This window comes from Diabrotica undecimpunctata, chromosome 6, assembly GCF_040954645.1.
Source record: "Diabrotica undecimpunctata isolate CICGRU chromosome 6, icDiaUnde3, whole genome shotgun sequence".
Taxonomy (NCBI): Eukaryota; Metazoa; Arthropoda; class Insecta; order Coleoptera; family Chrysomelidae; genus Diabrotica; species Diabrotica undecimpunctata.
In genome coordinates this window covers 150,771,533-150,791,994 of record NC_092808.1, presented here as the reverse complement: position 1 = coordinate 150,791,994, position 20,462 = coordinate 150,771,533, and the positions used below count along the sequence as shown (strand labels likewise).

At 32.2% G+C, this 20,462-nt stretch overlaps 1 protein-coding gene across 1 annotated transcript in view; it reads left to right on the top strand.

Annotated features, from left to right (window-relative positions):
* Positions 1-269: 269 nt before the first annotated feature.
* LOC140444100 (oxidative stress-induced growth inhibitor 2-like) overlaps positions 270-20,462 on the top strand; it is a 106,443-nt gene continuing 86,250 nt past the window's right edge. The window contains exon 1 of the mRNA XM_072535760.1: positions 270-466. The gene's annotated coding sequence lies outside the window, so the exon portion shown is untranslated. The remainder of the gene's footprint in view (positions 467-20,462) is intronic.

Below are 20,462 nucleotides of genomic sequence, written 5' to 3'. Positions count from 1 at the left end.
TATTTGATCTTCGATTTATGGAGTTAGGATTACTTAATTACTGTATTATTGCTTATGGAGATAAAAACATAAGAAACACCTTACGGAAAAATAGAGTAAAAACATTTTCTACGTATTTGATGCTTGGGTAATTCGAAATAAATTTTAAAAATCAATACATATTTACGCAAATAAGCAGAAAATGTATAGAATTGGCAACAACGCGATCTGTCATCGAGGGAAATCCTTTGAATATTACGAAATGCTCAATAGACGCGTTAGTGCTTTAAACCACTGGTGGTGGTGAGTTGTAAAATTCGGTATTCTGACAGGTTCTTTTCCGATAAAAGAATCTGTGTGCAAATCGGCGGAAATACGAATAAAAGTTAAAAAGTGAGTGGTGAAATTGATTCCACAATAGTATATCGTTTAGTTTTAGAATCTTTATGCCTTAAAATCAACTTTTTTTCAACAATCATTTTTAAGGGTGAGTATTTTTACGCCGTATCTAAGGGTTGTTTTGTTTACATTGTCTGGTATTTGAGAAAGGTCATGTTTGTTAAGACGTAAATGGAAGATAATTATACAATTTCGATTAAATAGGTACCATAATGTTAATAGTCGGTGTTTGTATCGCTATAACCTATAAAATAATATTGATGTTTTTGATGGATGGTTCACTGGTAATGCTGACAATGTATATTTATGGTAATGATTTTCTAGGTAGTTAGAATGAGACTGCAAAATGTTTTAATAATATATAATTTCACGGCCATGGAATAGTTCAATTATAATCTAATAAAGACTGTTTTTATAGAAGGCTTTATTGGTTTCGTAATATGGGTGGGTTTATAACTATATACAATATTTTCGTAATGATTTATATTTACTTTTTATGTATCAAATATCACTAATTACTCTTATAATAATTACGCTTACTATTGTAATACCTAGGTAGGTTTGTTGCTCTACCCCAGACAGTACTCATTATCATTAATCAGTAAAAGTTTGATGTAAACTATATTTGCTGTTAAGAGGGAGTAAGAAATCACTCTCAGGTGGCCATTCATTAGGTCCATCCAGAAATAAATAATAAATTATTTCAGAATAACATGTATTTAAAAAAAAAGTCACATTTTTCTCGAAATGACTTATAAGTATACAAATATATGAAAATTAATAGAGTAAAACAGGCTATTGGCTGTAAAATAATCATCAAACGACATGTATGAATGACCTTATCGATGTTATCACTGTCATTTCGTTTAAGAATGTGTCTAGTATAATTTAACTTTTAAAAATTTGTTCAATCGTTCAATAGTAGTTTCCCTGTTAGTTAATCGCACAATGGAAAAAGCACCAATCAGGTATCTGTATCGGCGATCTGTATTCATACTCCCATTAACGAATATTTGTTTAAACAAGCGAAAACATACATTTTTTTTTACTTGACGTATAAGAAAAAATTGTTTAAACAAATTAGATGGTTTATTTAACAATTTATTTATTTAAAACATTCATTTTCGTAATGTACGCAAAAAGTACATAAAAATTAAAAAAGAAACGTCGAAATCCATAAACAAGAACCATAGATACATTTAACAGCTCTTTCCCTCTCTATCACTCCCACGAGTTTCGAAGCCGGCCGATTCCATTAAATTCCATTAAAAGGCAATCTCTTTCGAATTTTGCACATTAAAACTATAAAGTAACTATATAACAATAAAGTAAAGATTATATTTTAAGCGCCACAAGTCCCAACATTTCATGTAAGACGAAGGTTTTAAGTTCGCTTTAAAAAAGTTAATATTTATAAAAAAACGAAATTTCTGACTTACTTTGCAAATATTCAATAAATATAATGTTTACGTATTTTTCGACCTTCGGGAAACATTTTTAATGAGATTAATATTGATGCAACTCGCATATTTAACATGGACTTGACGTGCGCTTACGACACAGTGTGGAAGGAGGGTCTTTTATTTAAAATATACAAGATGGTACCATGCCGTTCGTTCAACAGTTTGATAAAACAAATGCTAAGTGACAGACTTTTCCAAGTACACCTCAATGGGAAAAACAGTAAGTTCAGAAACCTGCAAAACGGCATCCCACAAGGGTCAGTTTTGTCTCCTCTTCTTTTTAATATTTATACGTCAGATGTACCAACTACCACCTCGCGCCAATTTATTTATGCCGATGACATGGCTCTGGGTGCTCAAGAAGAAGACATAAAAATCTCCGAAACCATCATAGAAGCAGATCTAAACACTGTTAACAGATACTTTAAGAAATGGGGCCTACAACCAAACCTATCGAAGACTGAAGTAACAGCTTTCCATCTTAACAACCACAAGGCAAATTACAAAACAAAGAATGCGATGGAACCATTCTAAAGCTCAGTTCGAACCCAAAATACCTCGGTGTAACTCTAGATCGTATCCCAACATTTAAACAGCGTTTGGAAAACACTTCAGCAAAAATAAAGACCCGCAATAACATTATTCAGAAATTACCAAATACATCATGGGGGTCTAATGGAGAGGTCATAAGAACGAGCGCGCTGTCCTTAGTATATCCTACTGCAGAATATTGCGCTCTTGTCTGGCTAAACAGTCATCACACAAATGTCATAGATACCGAGTTAAACCAAGCAATGAGGCACATAACGGGAACTATAATAAAGTCCACACCAACCCAGTGGCTTCCAGTTTTAAGCAACATCGCTCCACCAGCAACAAGACGACTAGCCGCACTCAACACCCTAGTTCAAAAATGCCAACAAAACCCAGCACTACCGATAAATACAGACATCGCTGAGCTAGACCAAAGAGAGTTAAGACTGAAATCCAGACATCCACCTACTAGAACTGCTACAAGATTAGCTGATTTCACTACTGAGGAGCACTGGATAGGCGAATGGAATCAAGATATCAGAAATGCTAATCTCATAGAAAATCCTACAATTAAACCAGACGGCTTTTCTCTTCCTCGTCGTGTATAGTGCAACCTTAATAGAATACGACTTGGTCATGGAGTTTGTAACAAGTTTCTAAACCAGTGAGGTATAAATGCCAGTCCGGGATGAGACAAATGCAGCGCTGATGAACAAACAATTAACCACATCGTCTTCGCGTGCCCAGCCACCAAGTTCGTTGGCAGTCTTCAAGAAATCCACTAAATCACTCCCAAGGCAAGAGATTGGATTCGAGGCTGTAACCTTCGACTTCGGCGAAGGCTGTACCGTTGACGAAACGGGTGTCAGCACTGTGAAGAACAAATGCCAACAGGTTCTCGCATGAAAAGGTAAAAGGCAAGTTCGGTCAGTGTCCAGTGGAGAACGTGGAGTCAACACGACAGTTGTTGGCTGTGCCAGTGATTCAGGAATTTATTTTCTACCTATGCTTATATTTAAGCGTATGCGGCATAAACAATGACTTGAGGGTTGGTGCTCCCCCAGGGAGTATGGTTGAGATATCAGAATCAGGCTACATGACTAGTGATCTCTTTGAAAATGGCTCCAGCATTTTATTGATTCTGTAAACCCAACAGTAGAAAAAAAGTTCTTTTGGTACTGGATAGGCATACAACGCACTCCAAGAATCTTGAAGCAATTTCAGTGTAATAATGCTACAATTGCCTGGGCATACGACCCATCGCGAGCAGCCTTTGGATAGATCATTCTTTGAGCCTTTCAAAGGCTATTACACTCAATCAGTTGAAAAGTGGCTTCGTTCTAATCCGGGATTGTGTGTTACACAACGTCACGCAGCTGGCTTGATTTCTGAAACTTATGGCAGCAAGCATTGAAATTGGAGTCATTGGATTTCGAACTACTGGAGTATGGCCTGTTGATCGCATGGTCTTCAAAGATCATCACCCACTAAACCTACTAAAAAAACTCGTGAAGCAAGTCCAAAACCTAACATTTCAATTGATTCAATTTCCCCGATACCGAAGCCTCATCCAAAATCCAAGAAGAGATTAGTGCAGGAACAAATAAAACAAATAAAAATGAAATTGGGCAAAGGTTAAATCGAATAACCTTGTAAGTGCTCCAAAAATAAAACTAGAAGGTAAAACTGGTCTTAAAAGGAACAAAGAAGCTGTCAAGAAAAACTTAGCAAAAAAGAAATGTGAAAATCCTGAATCTGTTCTTTTAAATGCCGCATCAAGCTCAAATCATCCTGATGTTGTTATAGAGATGTGTGTTGATGAGTGGTTCTGTTCAATTTGTGAGGAAAAAAGAACTGACGACATGATCCAATGCACCAAATGCCGTTCATGGAGCCACGAACTTTGTGCATGAGTCCAACCTGGAACCCAAACTTTTTCTTGCTTTATGAATGTAAAAAAATACGTTCAAACTGAATAATTGCTGATATTGGATTAAACAATACAAATAAACAATAAACAATACAAATAAATTGTATTAAACAAAACATGATTAATGGTATTCACACTAAAATTTATTTTACTATACACTGATCCCTCTATATAGGGATCTACGGATTACTACGGGTGCAATTAAGGAAACCTATGGTACAACAAAGGCAACTAGTTTTCTAAACTGTACCACTTGCAACCTACCATGAAAACATACCTTTTTAACAGTAAAATCAATGATATCAAGTTACAAAAATTATCCCTTCTTCTTGTAGTTCCTCCTTCTATCGGAGGTTGCCTATCATCACAGCTATCCGTACCTTATTGGCGGCTGCTCTGAAAAACTGAGCTGCAATTATACCACTCTCTTAGGTTTCTTAGCCAGGAAATTCTTCGTCTTCCTATGGATCTTTTACCCTTGATTTTACCTTGCATTATGAGCCTTAATATCTCATATTTCGCACCTCTGGTAATGTGGTCTAAATATTCCAGCTTTCTTGTTTTGATGTGCTTTATGACCTCGCAATCCTTTTGTAGCCTTCTTAACACTTCTGCATTTGTAACTCGTTGGGTCCATGGTATTTTCAAAGTCCTTCTATAGCACCAAATCTCGAATGATTCCAACTTCTTTATATTTATCCACTTTGAGTGTCCAGCTTTCCATTCCATACAACAAAGTCGAGAACACGTAGCATCTTAAGGCTCTTATCCTCAGCTCCAGAGGAAGGTCTCGATTAACAAACATTGTTTTCATTTTTATAAATGCTTTTTTTGCAATTTCAATGCGTGTTCTTATTTCTCTACCTTGGTTATTGTTTTCATTTAGCCTGGTTCCCAGATATTTGTAGTTATTCACTCTTTCTACTTGTTTTCCCTCGATATCTAGCCTTTCTACTGCATGTTGCTTAGAAATAATCATGCACTTGGTTTTCTTAACGTTCATTTGTAGTCCATATTTTATACTGACTTTATGTTATCTATTTACTAAGCGTTTCCGTGCTTCTAGACTGTCTGCAAAAACAGCGGTGTCGTCTGCGAATCTTATGTTGTTTTTTCCGTTTATTGATATACCCTGTTGTTCCTCTGATATTGCTTCCTTAAAAATAGCTTCGCTGTACAGATTGAATAACAATGGGGACAGCACACAACCCTGTCTAACACCTGTTTTGATTTCTATAGTTTCTAGAGACTATCCACATTCTTTTTTTTAACAGTTTTACGAGTTTCTGATCTCGTACTTTATCAAAAGCCTTTTGATAATCTATAAAGCAGACATAGAGTCCTCCTCTTCTATTTTTTTGTATAGTCTTCCATGTATTATTTTGAGAAGTATCTTAAGTGTGTGTCTTATTAAGGAAATTGTTCTTTACTGGGAGCATGCTGTCGCATGTACTGACTTTGGTAGTGTTACAAACGTGGACAGCAACCAATCTTCGGGTATTACTCCTGTTGTATATTCTTTGTTGAACAAATCTAAAAATATATGCAGTGTTTCTTCGTCAATGCCTTTAATTAGCTCAGCCGGTGCTCACAATAATTATCATGTGAGTGTAAATGTTTATTATTTATCCTAATACATCGTTCAGTTAAATATGTCGTATTTTATTCAAATTAAAATTCGAAATATGTTAAGTGGTACAATATTGACAACTCTCCCTTAATATGTTTCTGGTTCTTTCTGTTATCCTTTTTTTGCATCATTGAATAATTCTGCAGTCTTTAATTGTTATCTTTTTGGCATATTTTGCTTTTTATTTCTATTGAAAATATGAAATATTATTCACTGTAGAAAAGCCCAGAGGAGAATAATATTTCAGAAGAATAGTACTTTATTATTCTTCTTTGGGCTTTTCTACTTTTTTGTGATTTTGTGTCTTTTTTGAGTTTCTAATATCTTTTATTATTATCTTATCTTTAACTCATATTTATATCTTTTTATTTTATTAATTAGTGGTCGCTCTGCAACAATTTTTTTATATTATTAACTGGCCTTTACAACGAATAAAAAGTATTCCGATTGCTTCTTTGCTTGTACACTTTAAAATATTTCTTAAAAAACACAGTGGGCGTTTAAAACTGGTTTCAATCGAATGGTCTCTACGAGTATTGTGAAAATGTCTGGTCGCGCAAATGCAGAGAAAAGGAAGCTGAACCAGTAACCACGAAGAACATACGTTAGTGTGGTTTTTAAATATTATACGTCATATAAAAAGAGTTTACAAAGAAATGGGTATTTTACATTTTCTAGTCACCGGAAAATAGATTTGTTTCATTTAATTTTTAAATGCACTGCTGAATAAATCAAATTTGGACACCTTTATATTAAGTAACTTTACTGTCAATGATGTTTTGCTACTTTAAATACTTTTACAACAATACAATCGATACTCTACTGTAATATTAAACATCAATCAGACATCACAAATTTGTGCATGAAGTAAAAGAGCCAATACAGAGAAAAACATAAATAAATATACATTTATTCACAGAGAAACCCTAAAAATCATTTAAGTAATTAACACTAAAACATCTATAGCGAAATGAGACTACATTTGGCTGTGGATTCTGGGAAATTTGTGAATATATGAGAAAAACTGATTCAATCAATTAACGCCATTATTTACGCTGTTATCAGCAAATACTAAAAGTGCCTCTACAAAATCAATTATCCAGAAACAAGATAAAATATAGTGTTAAGTGTGAAAATGCAATATGACGCCTCTATATTAGCTGATAAAAATATCATTATTTAAATAAATAATTGTTTTAACGCCATTAATATTAACGACATAAATACATACATATTAACCAACCATTATCAAATCTAAAATTCCTGTTTCGATATTTCTATTTACTCAAATTTGACTTATAACGTATATTACATTATATTATAAGAGTAGTTTATTTGTTATTTACATAATGCTGTGGAGTGTGAATTAATGAATGAAAACAACTGCATTCACAAAAGTTAATAATTAATTTATACAAAGTGATCGTTTAGAAAGAAACGCATCTCATTGGAATTAAATCCAATGAATTCCTACAATATAAAAATTAACTGCAAGCAGTCTTGGATATCGAAAAAGTGGATTTATCCTCACCTCTCACCTCCGAAATTCATTGCACTAAACAATCTTACTTATATAAAGTTTCGAGGATACAGAGTGTATCACAGTACATTTTTATACATCCTGATTAAAAAGAAACATCCAAATTGGTTCGTTATTACCGGATATACAGGGTGTCCCATAATTAATTGGACATTAGCTAATGGGTGATAGCTGACATCAAAATAAAGCGTTTGAGCTCAAATTGCTTAGGCAAAATGTTGCTAGTTTTCGTTCTACAGGGAGATTCATTAATATTTTTTTATATTATTTTTATGGATATATTGAAAACTATTCAACCGATTTAAGTGAAATTTGGTATCTTGCTATTATTTAGTATGCTTAATAAGAAAATGATATTAGTTTTACCATTGACACTAGGTGGCGTCACCTACTGTAACATTGGTTCATTAATGGGGCCATATTTTTTTGTCCGCCCTGTATAAACATTCTAGGAAAAAAAACATGAAATAACATTCAATTCTACACAAAAAAGGTATTCTTGTTTCAAATAAAAAAAGTACACCGTTTTCGAAATAAACGTATTTTGTTTTTCGCAAAACAAGCAGGTACCTAGGTATGCTGTGAACTTAATGGCAAAGTCAAGGCGTAAGTACGAATTTGTTTACTATTTGTTGTCAAAGTGCAGTGCGAGTCTATTATTAAAAAAGAATATGTGTGTACTTTGTACGCAGGTAAGAAGTTATACTTCTATTATATGACTACAACGAAATTAATATATTTTAAACAGTTTATTTGTGTTTAATTTAAATATTAAACTAATTTTAATACTTACAAGTTTCCTAAAAAATTTCTTAAATAATACCGAAAATAAAAAAAAAGTAAGCAAGGCAATAACATGACATGTTATGTTCCTAAGCGGTCACCTATCCAAAGTATGACCCCGGTAGACACTGCTTGACTCCCGTTTTCGAGCGACAACTGGTGTAGCCAGTGTGCTATGGCCGTAAAATTCATACTAAAGTGAATTATTTTGACAGATTATATCTACAAATAATATTAGGATTGCCTTTTAATCTTCTTATCATCATATTTTAATATCTATTATCCTATATCCGACGAAGACAAATTCAAAGACACAAAAATTATAAAATATATTTTTTTCACACTTTATTTGCACTGATACATACGTAAATTCAAAGATTTAGCAACTAGCACATTTTTATAAAAATTCACTCTCAACATTTTTCCCAATTGCACCTAAAGAAGTATAACTTCAAAAACATGAACTAACATTCAATTCTACACAAAAAAGGTACCTAGTCGTCTTTCACATAAAAAAAGTACACCGTTTTCGAAATAAACGTATTTTGTTAATGATGCATGTCTCTATTTAATTTTTTGCAAAACAAGTATGCTTTGAACTTAATGACAACGTCAAGACGTAACTACGAATTTATTTATTATTAGTTGTCAAAGGTAACTACGAATTTATTTATTATTAGTTGTCAAAGTGCAGTGCGAGTCATTATTTGTCAAAGTGCTATTAAGTTTTTTATAAACCACTTAAGATAAAGGAAATATGCCACGTCATAGTGAATTTTCTAATGTAGAAATGCGCGATATGATCTGTTTGTATGCCCAGGAAAATTTTTGTTCTCGTAAAGCAGCTGAACTCTATTTCGAACTTTATCCCAATAGAAGGCAACCAAACCATAAAACTATTAGATCATTGTTCGACAGATTAGGCGAAACAGGGCCATTTCATCCCAAAAACAGGAATGCTGGAAGACCGAGAGTAATTGTACTCCAGTACAGAATCTTTTACCACAGGATTTTCCAGCAATGCTCCGATTTAGTCAGTTTATGATGGGGCGGCATTTAGACGATCCAATGTTTTATAATAAAATTTTATTTACCGATGAAGCCACATTTACTAGAAGGGGTGTATTTAACTGGCGCAATAGCCATACCTACCCGACAGAAAATCCTCATGCATTTCAACAACATCATTTTCAACACGAGTTTTCCATAAATATCTGGTGTGGCATATTTGGGGATTGTATTGTAATTTTTTGAGAAAAGATTTACCAACTCTTTTAGAAGACATACCTCTAAATTTGAGACGAAACTCTTGGTACATGCATGATGGTGCACCACCACATTATAGCCTAGAAGTTAGAAATTATCTAGATGAAATTTATCCTCAAAGGTGGATTGGTAGAGGTAGTGTATACCCATGGCCAGCACGCAGTCCCGAACTAAATCCCCTAGACTTTCACTTGTGGGGCTACCTAAAGTCACTTGTTTATAAAAAAAAATAAATAACCGTCAAGAGTTATGGCAAAATATTGTAGAGGGAGTTAACGTAATTAGGGCCCAAAGAAACTCATTATTTAAAATACGACAAAACTTACACAAAAGATTTAGATTATGTAGTTTATCTAATGGTGCACATTTTGAACACTTATTGTAATTTTTTTTCGTTTCGTTTTGAATTATTCACTTTGTTAATTGTTTTATATTCACTTCATTGTTTAATTTAATTTCTGATTTTTTTAAAATTTGTTACTGAGTCAAAGGTTTAATAAAAATAATTGTTTCAATCATATGCATTTTGTTTGCAAAAATTATCTACTACTAATACATTTAATATTCACTTTTATTTAAGACCTTTTGAATAATGTTTGAATTTACATAAGTTTTTGTAAAATTTTTTTATTTTATGCACGTCTCTAAAAAATACGTTTATTTCGAAAACGGTGTACTTTTTTGATTTGAAACAAGAATACCTTTTTTGTGTAGAATTGAATGTTATTTCATGTTTTTTTCCTAGAATGTTTATACAGGGCGGGAAAAAAATTATGGCCCCATTAATGAACCAATGTTATAGTAGGTGGCGCCACCTAGTGTCATCGGTAAAACTAATATCATTTTCATATTAAGCATACTAAATAATAGCAAGATACCAAATTTTACTTAAATCGGTTGAATAGTTTTCAATATATCCCTAAAACTAATATAAAAAAATATTAATGAATCACCCTGTAGAACGAAGACTAGCAACATTTTGCCTAAGCAATTTGTGCTCAAACGCTTTATTTTGATGTCAGCTATCACCCATTAGCTAATGTCCAATTAATTATGGGATACCCTGTATAATATACACTAATCTTCAAAATTAAGGCACCACTTTATATGTAAGTACAATAAGTTTGAAGCTAGTTTTCTTCTGAACCGTTAATTGGATTTAGATGATCTTTTTCTCATTATAGGTCTCTTGTTATTGAATTACTGTACCAATTTTTTCTGAGAAATGTCAACGTTTTACCCATAATATACGGGGTGTAAAAATAAAGTTGTGTTTTTTTTATGTTATTTTGCAATACCCTATGGAATTTATTAGAAACAAACGGTATATCTTTTTTCGTAAAAAAATCGTCTCGATATCTCTATTATCAAAAAATAAAAATACGTTCAAAGTTACGTTGTTGTTATTCAACATTAACTCTACAATTCCATATTTTATAGTGTACAGAGCTGCTTTATGCACGGGAAGATCAAGAATCTTAAACTGTGTAAGAATATCTATCCTACCCAACTCATTTTACCTTAAAATTGGACTTGACCGCTTTATGAACTGGAGTTCTCGATCTTAAATATTTCTAAACCACTTTATCAGATATATATCTTGTTCATGTTTGCGTAAACTTTTTTTTATAATCATTATTGAGTATTTAGATTACTACACTGTAATAACTGTAGTATGTTATTATAGTGTAGTAAGTTAGGCCAGTTAAAAAAAATGAAGCTGCTACATGCGATAGAAGCCAAGGTATTGCAAATTTTGCCAGCGCGCTTCAATTTGAAGTTCCAATCTAAAAAAAACGAAGCTATGACAGTTCTGCCCTTCACTTTTCCGTAGCGGTATTTTACGCGTATGTCAATTTTAACGAGTTATAACTTTTTGCTCCTTCTCTGTATATGCCATCTATAAGTTGGATCATAAAATTTGGATCTTCATTTAAAATGCTTTCAATTTTCAGCTCTAAATGTTAATAAACTATGGAAGTATGATTTTAAGAATAAAATGCTATCTTGGGTCCTATTGGTCATAGAAGGTTCTGTTTTTTTTTTGAAAAGTGTGTCATTTCACCAGCTTTTGATTGAGACCTTTTTGATTTGACATATAAGCGTGTGACATTAACGATATCAAAGTTATTGTAAATGTTCAAAATCATTAATTGTCATAATTTCAAGTAGCTATATTACATGTCGTTATGCAAAAAACAAAGGTATTCACATTTATAAATTACTGCAAAAATAATGGTTTTTTGCAATTAACTCGGTCAATTGTTTGTGTATTTTAATTTGAATACTCTCAAAATTACGTAACTTTGTGTGGTCTACAATTTTTATTCAAACAATGCTACTCTAAAATGCATAAGGTTTTATAGGCAAAAAATATTTTTTTTCGCTTTTTAAGTAAAAAAAAAGAAAGCAAAATCAGCTGTCGTCTTCACGGATTTCTGATAAGCTACTCTTCATATAGCTTTTCACAGTATTTCACATTAGACTGGTCTGTTCCAGTCAATAAAAAAAGGCTGAAAAAATCTTAAAGGTATTTAAACGCAGTAGCGCACCTAGAATTTGCCTCTGGGGGGGGGGGGGGCGTTTGGTTGGTCACCGACTTTTTTTTAATGATATTACCTCCATTTTGAGTCCTTAAAATGCGTGAGTAACAGTGTCGGAATAGGGTCGGGGGGAGGGGGGTTTAACCTTCAAAACCCCCTCTGGGTGCGCCACTGTTTAACCGTTTAAAAGGTATATGAATGGTAGCTGATGGCAATAATTGTGTGAAGACCTACTGCTAATTTTGCTTTGTTTTTTATTAAACAATCGCAAAAAGTAAAAAAAAACATAGTTTTTGCATAAAAACGTTTCTTATAAATTTTATATAGACCATAAAAATCAAATGAAAGTTACAGACCATAAAAAGTTATCAGTATTGAGAGTTTCAAAATTAAAATAAATAAAAAATCGACCGAGATAATTTCAAAAGACCCTTATTTTTGCAGTAATTTATAAATTTTAATAACTTTGTTTTTTTGCATAATGTCATGTAATATAACTATTGAAAATTGTGGAAGTTAATGAGTTATTAAAGTGTGCTAAATTTCAAAAGGATCCACCAAATAGCTTGTAAATTATTCAATTTGTTTATCCCGGAGGGCGATTATTTAAACAACCTTACTTGCCCAAACAATCACTCCAGAGGTATTTTGTAAATCGCAATCGATTATTTGAGGCTTCGTTTTTAAGGTATTATTAAAAAATTCAAGATTTTTTTAAACCCGTTATTAAAAAATAGTTTGAAAAAGAACTTTTTAGCTTATAAACATTTACATTTTTTGTGCCATTCACTTGTATGTAGCCTCAATGAAAAACTGGTGAAAAAATACACTTTTTCCAAAAAACCAGAACCTTCTATGACAAATAGGAAACCAAATCGCATTTTTTTTAAACCATATTGTTTATTAAAATAAGAGCTGAAACTTGAATAACTTGTAAACGAAGATTTAAATTTTATGATCCATCTGATATATGGCATATACAGTGAAGAAGTAAAAAGTTATAACTCATTAAAATGATGGTACTCGTAAAATATCACCACTGAAAAAAAAAGAAGGGAGAACTGTCCGCTTGTTTCTTGTTATTGGTCATAGAAGGTTCTGTTTTTTTTTTGGAAAGTGTGCTTTTTCATCAGCTTTTCATTAACTTTTTCATTTACATACAACCGTGTGACCGTAAGTGCCTCAAAAATTCGATTAAGATATATATAAAAAACTTGTAGAGTGACTGATTGGTCAAGCATAGTGGTTTAAATAAGTCTCCGGGATAAACAAATTGAATAACATAAACTATTTGCTCGATTTGTTGGAAATTTGGGATATTTTAATAACTCCTTAATTGCCACAAGTTTAAGTAGTTGTATTAGATGGGGTTGTGTAAAAAACAAAGTTTTTTAATTTCTCGGTAAATTCTTTATGTATTTTATTTTGTCAAGTCTCAAAATAAAGAACTTTTTATGATATACAACTTCTATTTAAAACATTTTTCTCTAGAATGTATAATGCACTTTTTATGAGCGAAAAACTATGTTTTTCACTTTTTAGGATTGTTGAAAAAAAAACATTTGGAACATGATTCTGTACATTTGGACATCATCATCATCATTGGCTCGACAACCCTTTTTGGGTCTTGGCCTGTTCTAGGATTCTTCTCCATTCCGATCTGTTTCGTGCTTTTTTTCTCCAGTTTTTTATTTTTAAGGTTGTTATATCATTTTCTATTTGTTCTAAGTATCTCAGTTTCGGTCTTCCTCTTGTTCTTTTTCCTACTGGCATCTGTTTGAATATTTTGTTTGGTATTTCGCCTTCTTCCATTCTTTCTACATGTCCTATCCAACGCAGCCATCCTATTTTGATGAATGTTATAATATCCGGATCCTGGTATATTTTGTATAGTTCAGAGTTGTATCGTCTTCGCCATATTCCGTTTTCTTTTGTGCCCTTATATATGTGTCGCAAGATTTTTCTTTCGAAGGTGGCTAACAACGTTTCCTCTCTTTTAGTAAGTGTCCAGGTTTCTGAGCCATATGTGAGTACCGGTCTTATTAGGGTTTTTTAGGTACATTTGGACATACTGTAAATAAAAATAATATATTGTTATATTTTTTCATTTATTTGTTTACTTGATTTGAATTGTTTTTCTATTGATTGTGGTCACTCGTCACTACAGTAGGAAACTATTTTTCGTTGCCCTTTTTGAACAGTAATAACTACTTAATTCCGGTTATTGAATGTGTTTATTGTGTTTATTATTTTATTCATTTCGATTGTACTACTATCTCTTTCAGGTTATATAATATTCTGATTTCTTTATCTCTTTTTTTATTTCTGATCTATAATCTCTGGTTATAGTTCAAATTTTATATTTAGCAGAAATTAATAACAGAATACAAAATTATACAGAATTTATATTTCTTATTGTTTTTTCTCCTTGTCTCTTCATTTTGAACAAAAAAGGCAAAAGTATCAAACTATGATTCATAGACAACATTGTAATTTTAACTTTGTTTTTCTTCTATTCTAAAAATAACATCATTTTTAATAATTCCTGTAAACATCGTTATGGGTTTCCAAACTATTTTTCTAGGATTGCAATATGATAATGGGACAAACAATTTTTCACCTTGGGAAAGCGACAGCATGTAAACAACGTTGTATAAAAGGTTTTTCCCGGACAAGCCGAAAATAAATTCTAGCAATGCAATTCTCCAGTGCAAAGGTTAGTTTGTTTAAAAATAGAGTATCAGAAAATGTTTTCTAGTTTCAAATTGCGTCTGAAATGAATGGTAATTTTTTTTAGTATGTATTTGTTTATAAAGATTGTTTTAAAAATTCGTTAATGCAGAGGTATTAATGTCAGAATAAAATATACACCTCTTTACTTCACTTATGTACAGGGTGTTTCAAAAAGGTATGTCAAAAATTAAATCACGCATTCCGGGGACAAAAATAAATTGATTGAATCCAACTTACCTTAGTACAAAAGTGTACACAAAAAAAGTTACAAACCTTTGAAGTTACAAAATAAAAATTGTTTTTTTGCATTATCTCCTAAACTACATGACATTTTGTAATAAAAATGGACACGTTACTTTCTTGTTCTGAAAGCATTTTTCATAAAAAAGAAACAACAAAATCTAAGAGCACAGAAAAGTTTTAAGGCGGATGTGCTGCCCCAAATTCCCCCAAACTTTTGAGTACGTTCAAATCAAATGAATTTTGTGGCATCATTAGTTTAACATATTGTTTTTAAAAAATTTTTGCCTCTTATCAATTTGTTCAAAAAACAATTTTTATTGAGTTACGGCCCTTTTCATTAACCTTTAAAAAATTACGTGCAACTAAATAAATGGCTTAAATGAATTAACAAGTACAAAAAAGTATATAACCTCCATAAATATGATATTACAATAAATGTTCAACATGACCCCCATTTTCTTCAATACACATTCGGTATCGTTTTAATAAGGAAAACCGAATGCGCTGAAAAATCATATTTTTCTGACGAAATTGATTTGCAGCTTCAATTATTCTAACCCTCAATTGTTCTTCATCCTCTATTGTTACAGAATACAGTTTCTCTTTTATAAACCCCCAAAAGCAAAAGTCCATGGGGTTAAGACCTGGACTTCTGGGTGGCCAAGAAATAGGTGTGTCACGACCCCTTCCAATCCACCGATCAGGATACTGCCTGCAAAGGTATTCCCGGACATCATTACTGTAATGCAGTGGAGCGCCATCTTGTAGAAACCGCATATTTTGCCTTATTGCAATATTCACTTCTTCCAAATACTCTTGTAAATCGTTTGCCAAGAACTGCAAATAATTATCACCATTTAAATGTTGGGAAGAAATACTGGCGATATTAGATTGTTATACACAATTCCTGCCCAAACATTAACTTTGAAAGTCCTTTGGTGATGAGGCGTTTTATTGGTGTGAGAATTTTCGTCGGCCCAAATGTGCTCGTTATGATGGTTTGTTATTCCATTTCTACTGAAGCTAGCCTCGTCGGTAAACAAAATATTTCTAAAAAAATTAACATTTTGAGTGTTTTCCATTAGCAACCAATCGCAAAATCCAATCCTTTTAGGATAATCTTTAACCAATAACTCTTGAACCGTTGTTAAGTGATAGGGTTTAAGCAGCTGATCCGTCAAGCGCCTCTAAACCTTTACGTGAGGAACATTTAGTTGAGCAGCTATTACCCTCGTACTTGTTCCAGGGACTTCTTCAATGATTTCTAAAATGTCTTTATCAGTTGCGTCCATTATTGGACGACCACTATTGCCAGCAATTTGCGGTTGGAATCTATCCGTAAACGACGATCAATGGCCAGAAATAATCGTCTGTCGGGTGTATTTCGATTGGGGTATTTTACTGCATAACGCCTTGCGGCTGCTGCACTATTTCCTTGATATTCACCTACGATATTCCCGATAGTTTATTGAAATCATAATTTAATCTGATCCAACTTACCCAAAGTTAAATACATGTCTGCCATTTCCTGAAATGTGTAGGTCATTGTAATATCAAAATTTTTAATATTAATCTTATTCTCACAATAAATGATAGCTTCAAATTATTGACTATTATTGATGGAACTGTTTGTAATTATTGTATCCGTAGAAACTAATTGTAATTTTATGGCCAACTAGGAAAAAACTAGTTTTTCGAAAAAGTGATACGAGGCAAAAAAGTTTTAAAAATAATGTGTTAAACTAATGATGCCACAAAATTCATTTGATTTCAACGTACTCAAAAGTTTGGGCGGATTTAGGGCTGCACACACCCCTTAAAATTTTTCTGTGCGCTTAGATTTTGTTGTTTCTTTTGAATGAAAAATGCTTTCAGAACAAGAAAGTAACGTGTCCATTTTTGTTACAAAATGTCAAGTAGTTTAGGAGATAATGCAAAAAAAGAATTTTTATTTTGGAACTTCAAAGGGCTGTAACTTTTTTTGTGTACACTTTTGTACTAAGGTAAGTTGGATACAATCAATTTATTATTGTCCCCGGAATGCGTGATTTAATTTATGACATACCTTTTTGAAACACCCTCTATATTAAAAAAATGCAACATTTTATTAAAATTTTTTATTAAAAAAAAATCGGTTGCCTGTAAAGTCGGTTTTACGGGCGAAGATTTTACGTGACAACGTCTTTTTCTCGGTAGAATATTTATTGATATGAATATTATTAAATTGCACAATAGGAACAAGGAATTGAATGAAAATAAGAATTGCACAAATTTTAACTATAGAAATATATTTTGTTTACTAAAACATTGTACATGTAAACTTAAACTTAACTAATTTCTATTTGAGTGATTTTGTTGAGGATAGGACGATGATAGGAGAAATATGAAATGAAAGGAAGTGTTTCTGCTGTAATGTGTCTTGAACGCCAAGAACGCTCGAGAAAGACAGAGACCAGTGATGTTCCGTGGAGCTTATCCAATATCGGGAGATGCCTTCGGCAAAATTCGGTAGATTTCGGTAGATCATATGCAATGACGTAAATTATATATATATATATATATATATATATATATATATATATATATATATATATATATGTATATATTATAATACAGTGCGTCCAATTAAGTGAACACCATAATGGAATTTTTTTTTAGTTTTATGACCTAAAACCTAAAATCAATCATCAATTAAATTTTTTGAGCCATATACACGAGGTTTGTCAAAAAATATGAACATAAAATTCATATTTTTTGATAAACTGCCTATATTACTAAAAAAATTTAATATCTGATGATTGTATTCTAAGTTTTAGATCATTCAGAACTTTTTAGAAAGAATAACTTTTTTCCATAAAACTAAAAATAGAAAAGTTTCCCATTATGGTGGCGACTTAATGGTTCAAAAGTTAAAGACCTTAAATAATTATGCTGAACTAATTATTAGAAATAACCATAATTCATTGAATTTTGTTTAATAAATAAAGAATCAAATTATTGGGACCAAATGCTCACATCAGCTATTATGATACAAATAAGGTTTAATAATATTTTGAGAAATAGTTATAGGTCATAATATTTACAGAAAGTTAAAACGTTCTGGTTCAAATAGATGTAACAACCATTATCTGCTAATGGATTAAGTCGGCAGTCAAAGAAAACCGACAGCACACACACCGTCATTTAGCTAATAATTTATCACTTGATACTTGAGATTCTTTGAGAATTGAAGAGACGTGTGTGAATGATTATGATTACGGAATGATGTTTATACAATATGTTATTATTAGGTATAAAATTACGAACTTGAATCTCGGGGTATTTCGCTTTATTTGCATCTTTGCAAATATATTTTTAAACACTATAGGGAAGTATCAAATGAATTTTAATACAAACGTATTAAAAATACCAAGTATTAGGTTACACTGAAAAGTTTTTTGATGGTAACAGAAATAAAAAGATAAATTGTATTATCCGAATTTATTTTCAAGTCATTGTGATATTTGTTTTAAAATTAGGTAGATTCAAGGGGCAGTTCGGTAGATCGGTAGATAGGAATCAAATTCGGTAGATCTACCGCAAAATCGGTAGACGGAACAACACTGACAGAGACACAAGCACGGAAGCACGCACCGATTCAACGCGCCTAATTCTCTAGTGCTGCGCGCGCAGCGGACCGATCATGTTTGAGTGGGAGAGAGACGCAAGGCATTCGCCGGTCCGGCGGGCCTGTCTCTCGTTCGGTGACTCACTGTAACAGACGTGAGCGGGCGTTTTAGCGTAGTATTTAACAAGTTTATACTTCTGTAGTTTTCTGGCTGTTTTTTATCTCCTTTTTTGAATAGTAGAATTAGTTCGCCCGTTCTCCATTCTTCCTGTATTGTATTGTGTTTTATAATTTTATTAATTAATCTTGTTAATTGTTCTGTCATTGCTGCTCCACAACATTTCAGTAACTCGTTTGGTATCCCGTCTTTACCTTCCGCTTTTCTGTTCTTCGGGTTTTCAAGTATTTTCCGAACTTCCTGTACATTTATATTAAGTTCTTCATTTTTAGTAATTTCTGGCGTTTCCAGTACCAGCGTCGTTTGGTATTCCTCTGCATTTAGCTTTTTTAGGTAGTCAATCCACGTATCCTTTTCTATGTGTTATAGTTCTATCAGTTCCTTTACCTCCGTTCTTTGACCTCTTTTGAAGCGCCATATTTCCTTTTGCAGACCGTAAAAATCATGTTTCATTCCTTTCGAAAAGCGTTCCCAGTGATCATTTTTTATTTTTCATACAAGTGCATGTGTTTCGTTTCTAATTGTCTTGTAATGGGTCGATTTAAATGAGTCAAATTGTGACGTATTGCATTCTTTATTTGTAATATGTCATCCGATTCACCCAAGAACAAAACTTTTTTGTTCGTGGGTGAATCGAAAGAAATTTACACTTTTATATTGAAACTTTTGAATTGATTGAAACTGTACTTTCCAAAAAATAATATTGAGTCGCTTATTTTTCAGCACAAGCTAAAGCAGTTACTTCGTTAACAAACGTGTAAGTTGGTTTTTCTTTATTTTTCAGGATATCAACCAACAGACGATCCTTTACAATGTTACGGATTTCAATATCAAATAATTATATTCGGAAAACAATTTTCAATATCGCACCAAATCATCTACAACATAATGTCAAATATTTGTTTTATAATTTAATTAAAATTGATCTCGATCGCTATGTAGCATAAATTAATTCTATCACAAACGATGAATTGACTAAAATAAGCAATATGCACAACACACATTGTAATAAGTATTGAATTGAGTAGTGATAAGATGATTATTGGTTTTCTATTATTATTAAAGCTTTCATGTTGAATTATCTACCGCTTGTATTAAAAGTAAAAGTGTGTGTTATTTAGTTATCTTGAATATAGACAAAACTATCAGTTTCAGTACAATCGACGGTACTTAAAACAAACCCAATTTTTTTAACCTGTAATCTAAAATACGCTCTGCCAAAAAAGTATCGCATCACTTATAAAATTACAAATATTTCTGACAGTATTTGGTTAATTTAAATTATTTCTTTCTCGCCCTTAAGAATATTAAGGCTAGAATAAATATTAAAAAGAAATTTGTAAATACAGCTTACTGTTCATGAAAAAAAATGTTAATTACTATTTTGTTTGGTTTTTATATTATCAGTCTTTATTTTACTTTTGTAAAAAGTATACAGTTTGCGTTTAATTTAAAATTTCGTATTAAATATTGAGTATGGAAGGTCGTGGCAATATAAATTTAAATTTAACGAGAGATCAAGTGGTTAAAATAATTTCCCTCATTGAAGACGGAAGGAGTCAGAGATATGTGGCAAATTTAGTGGGTGTAAATCAGTCGACAGTATCACGAGTGTTAGTAAGGTACCGAAAGAC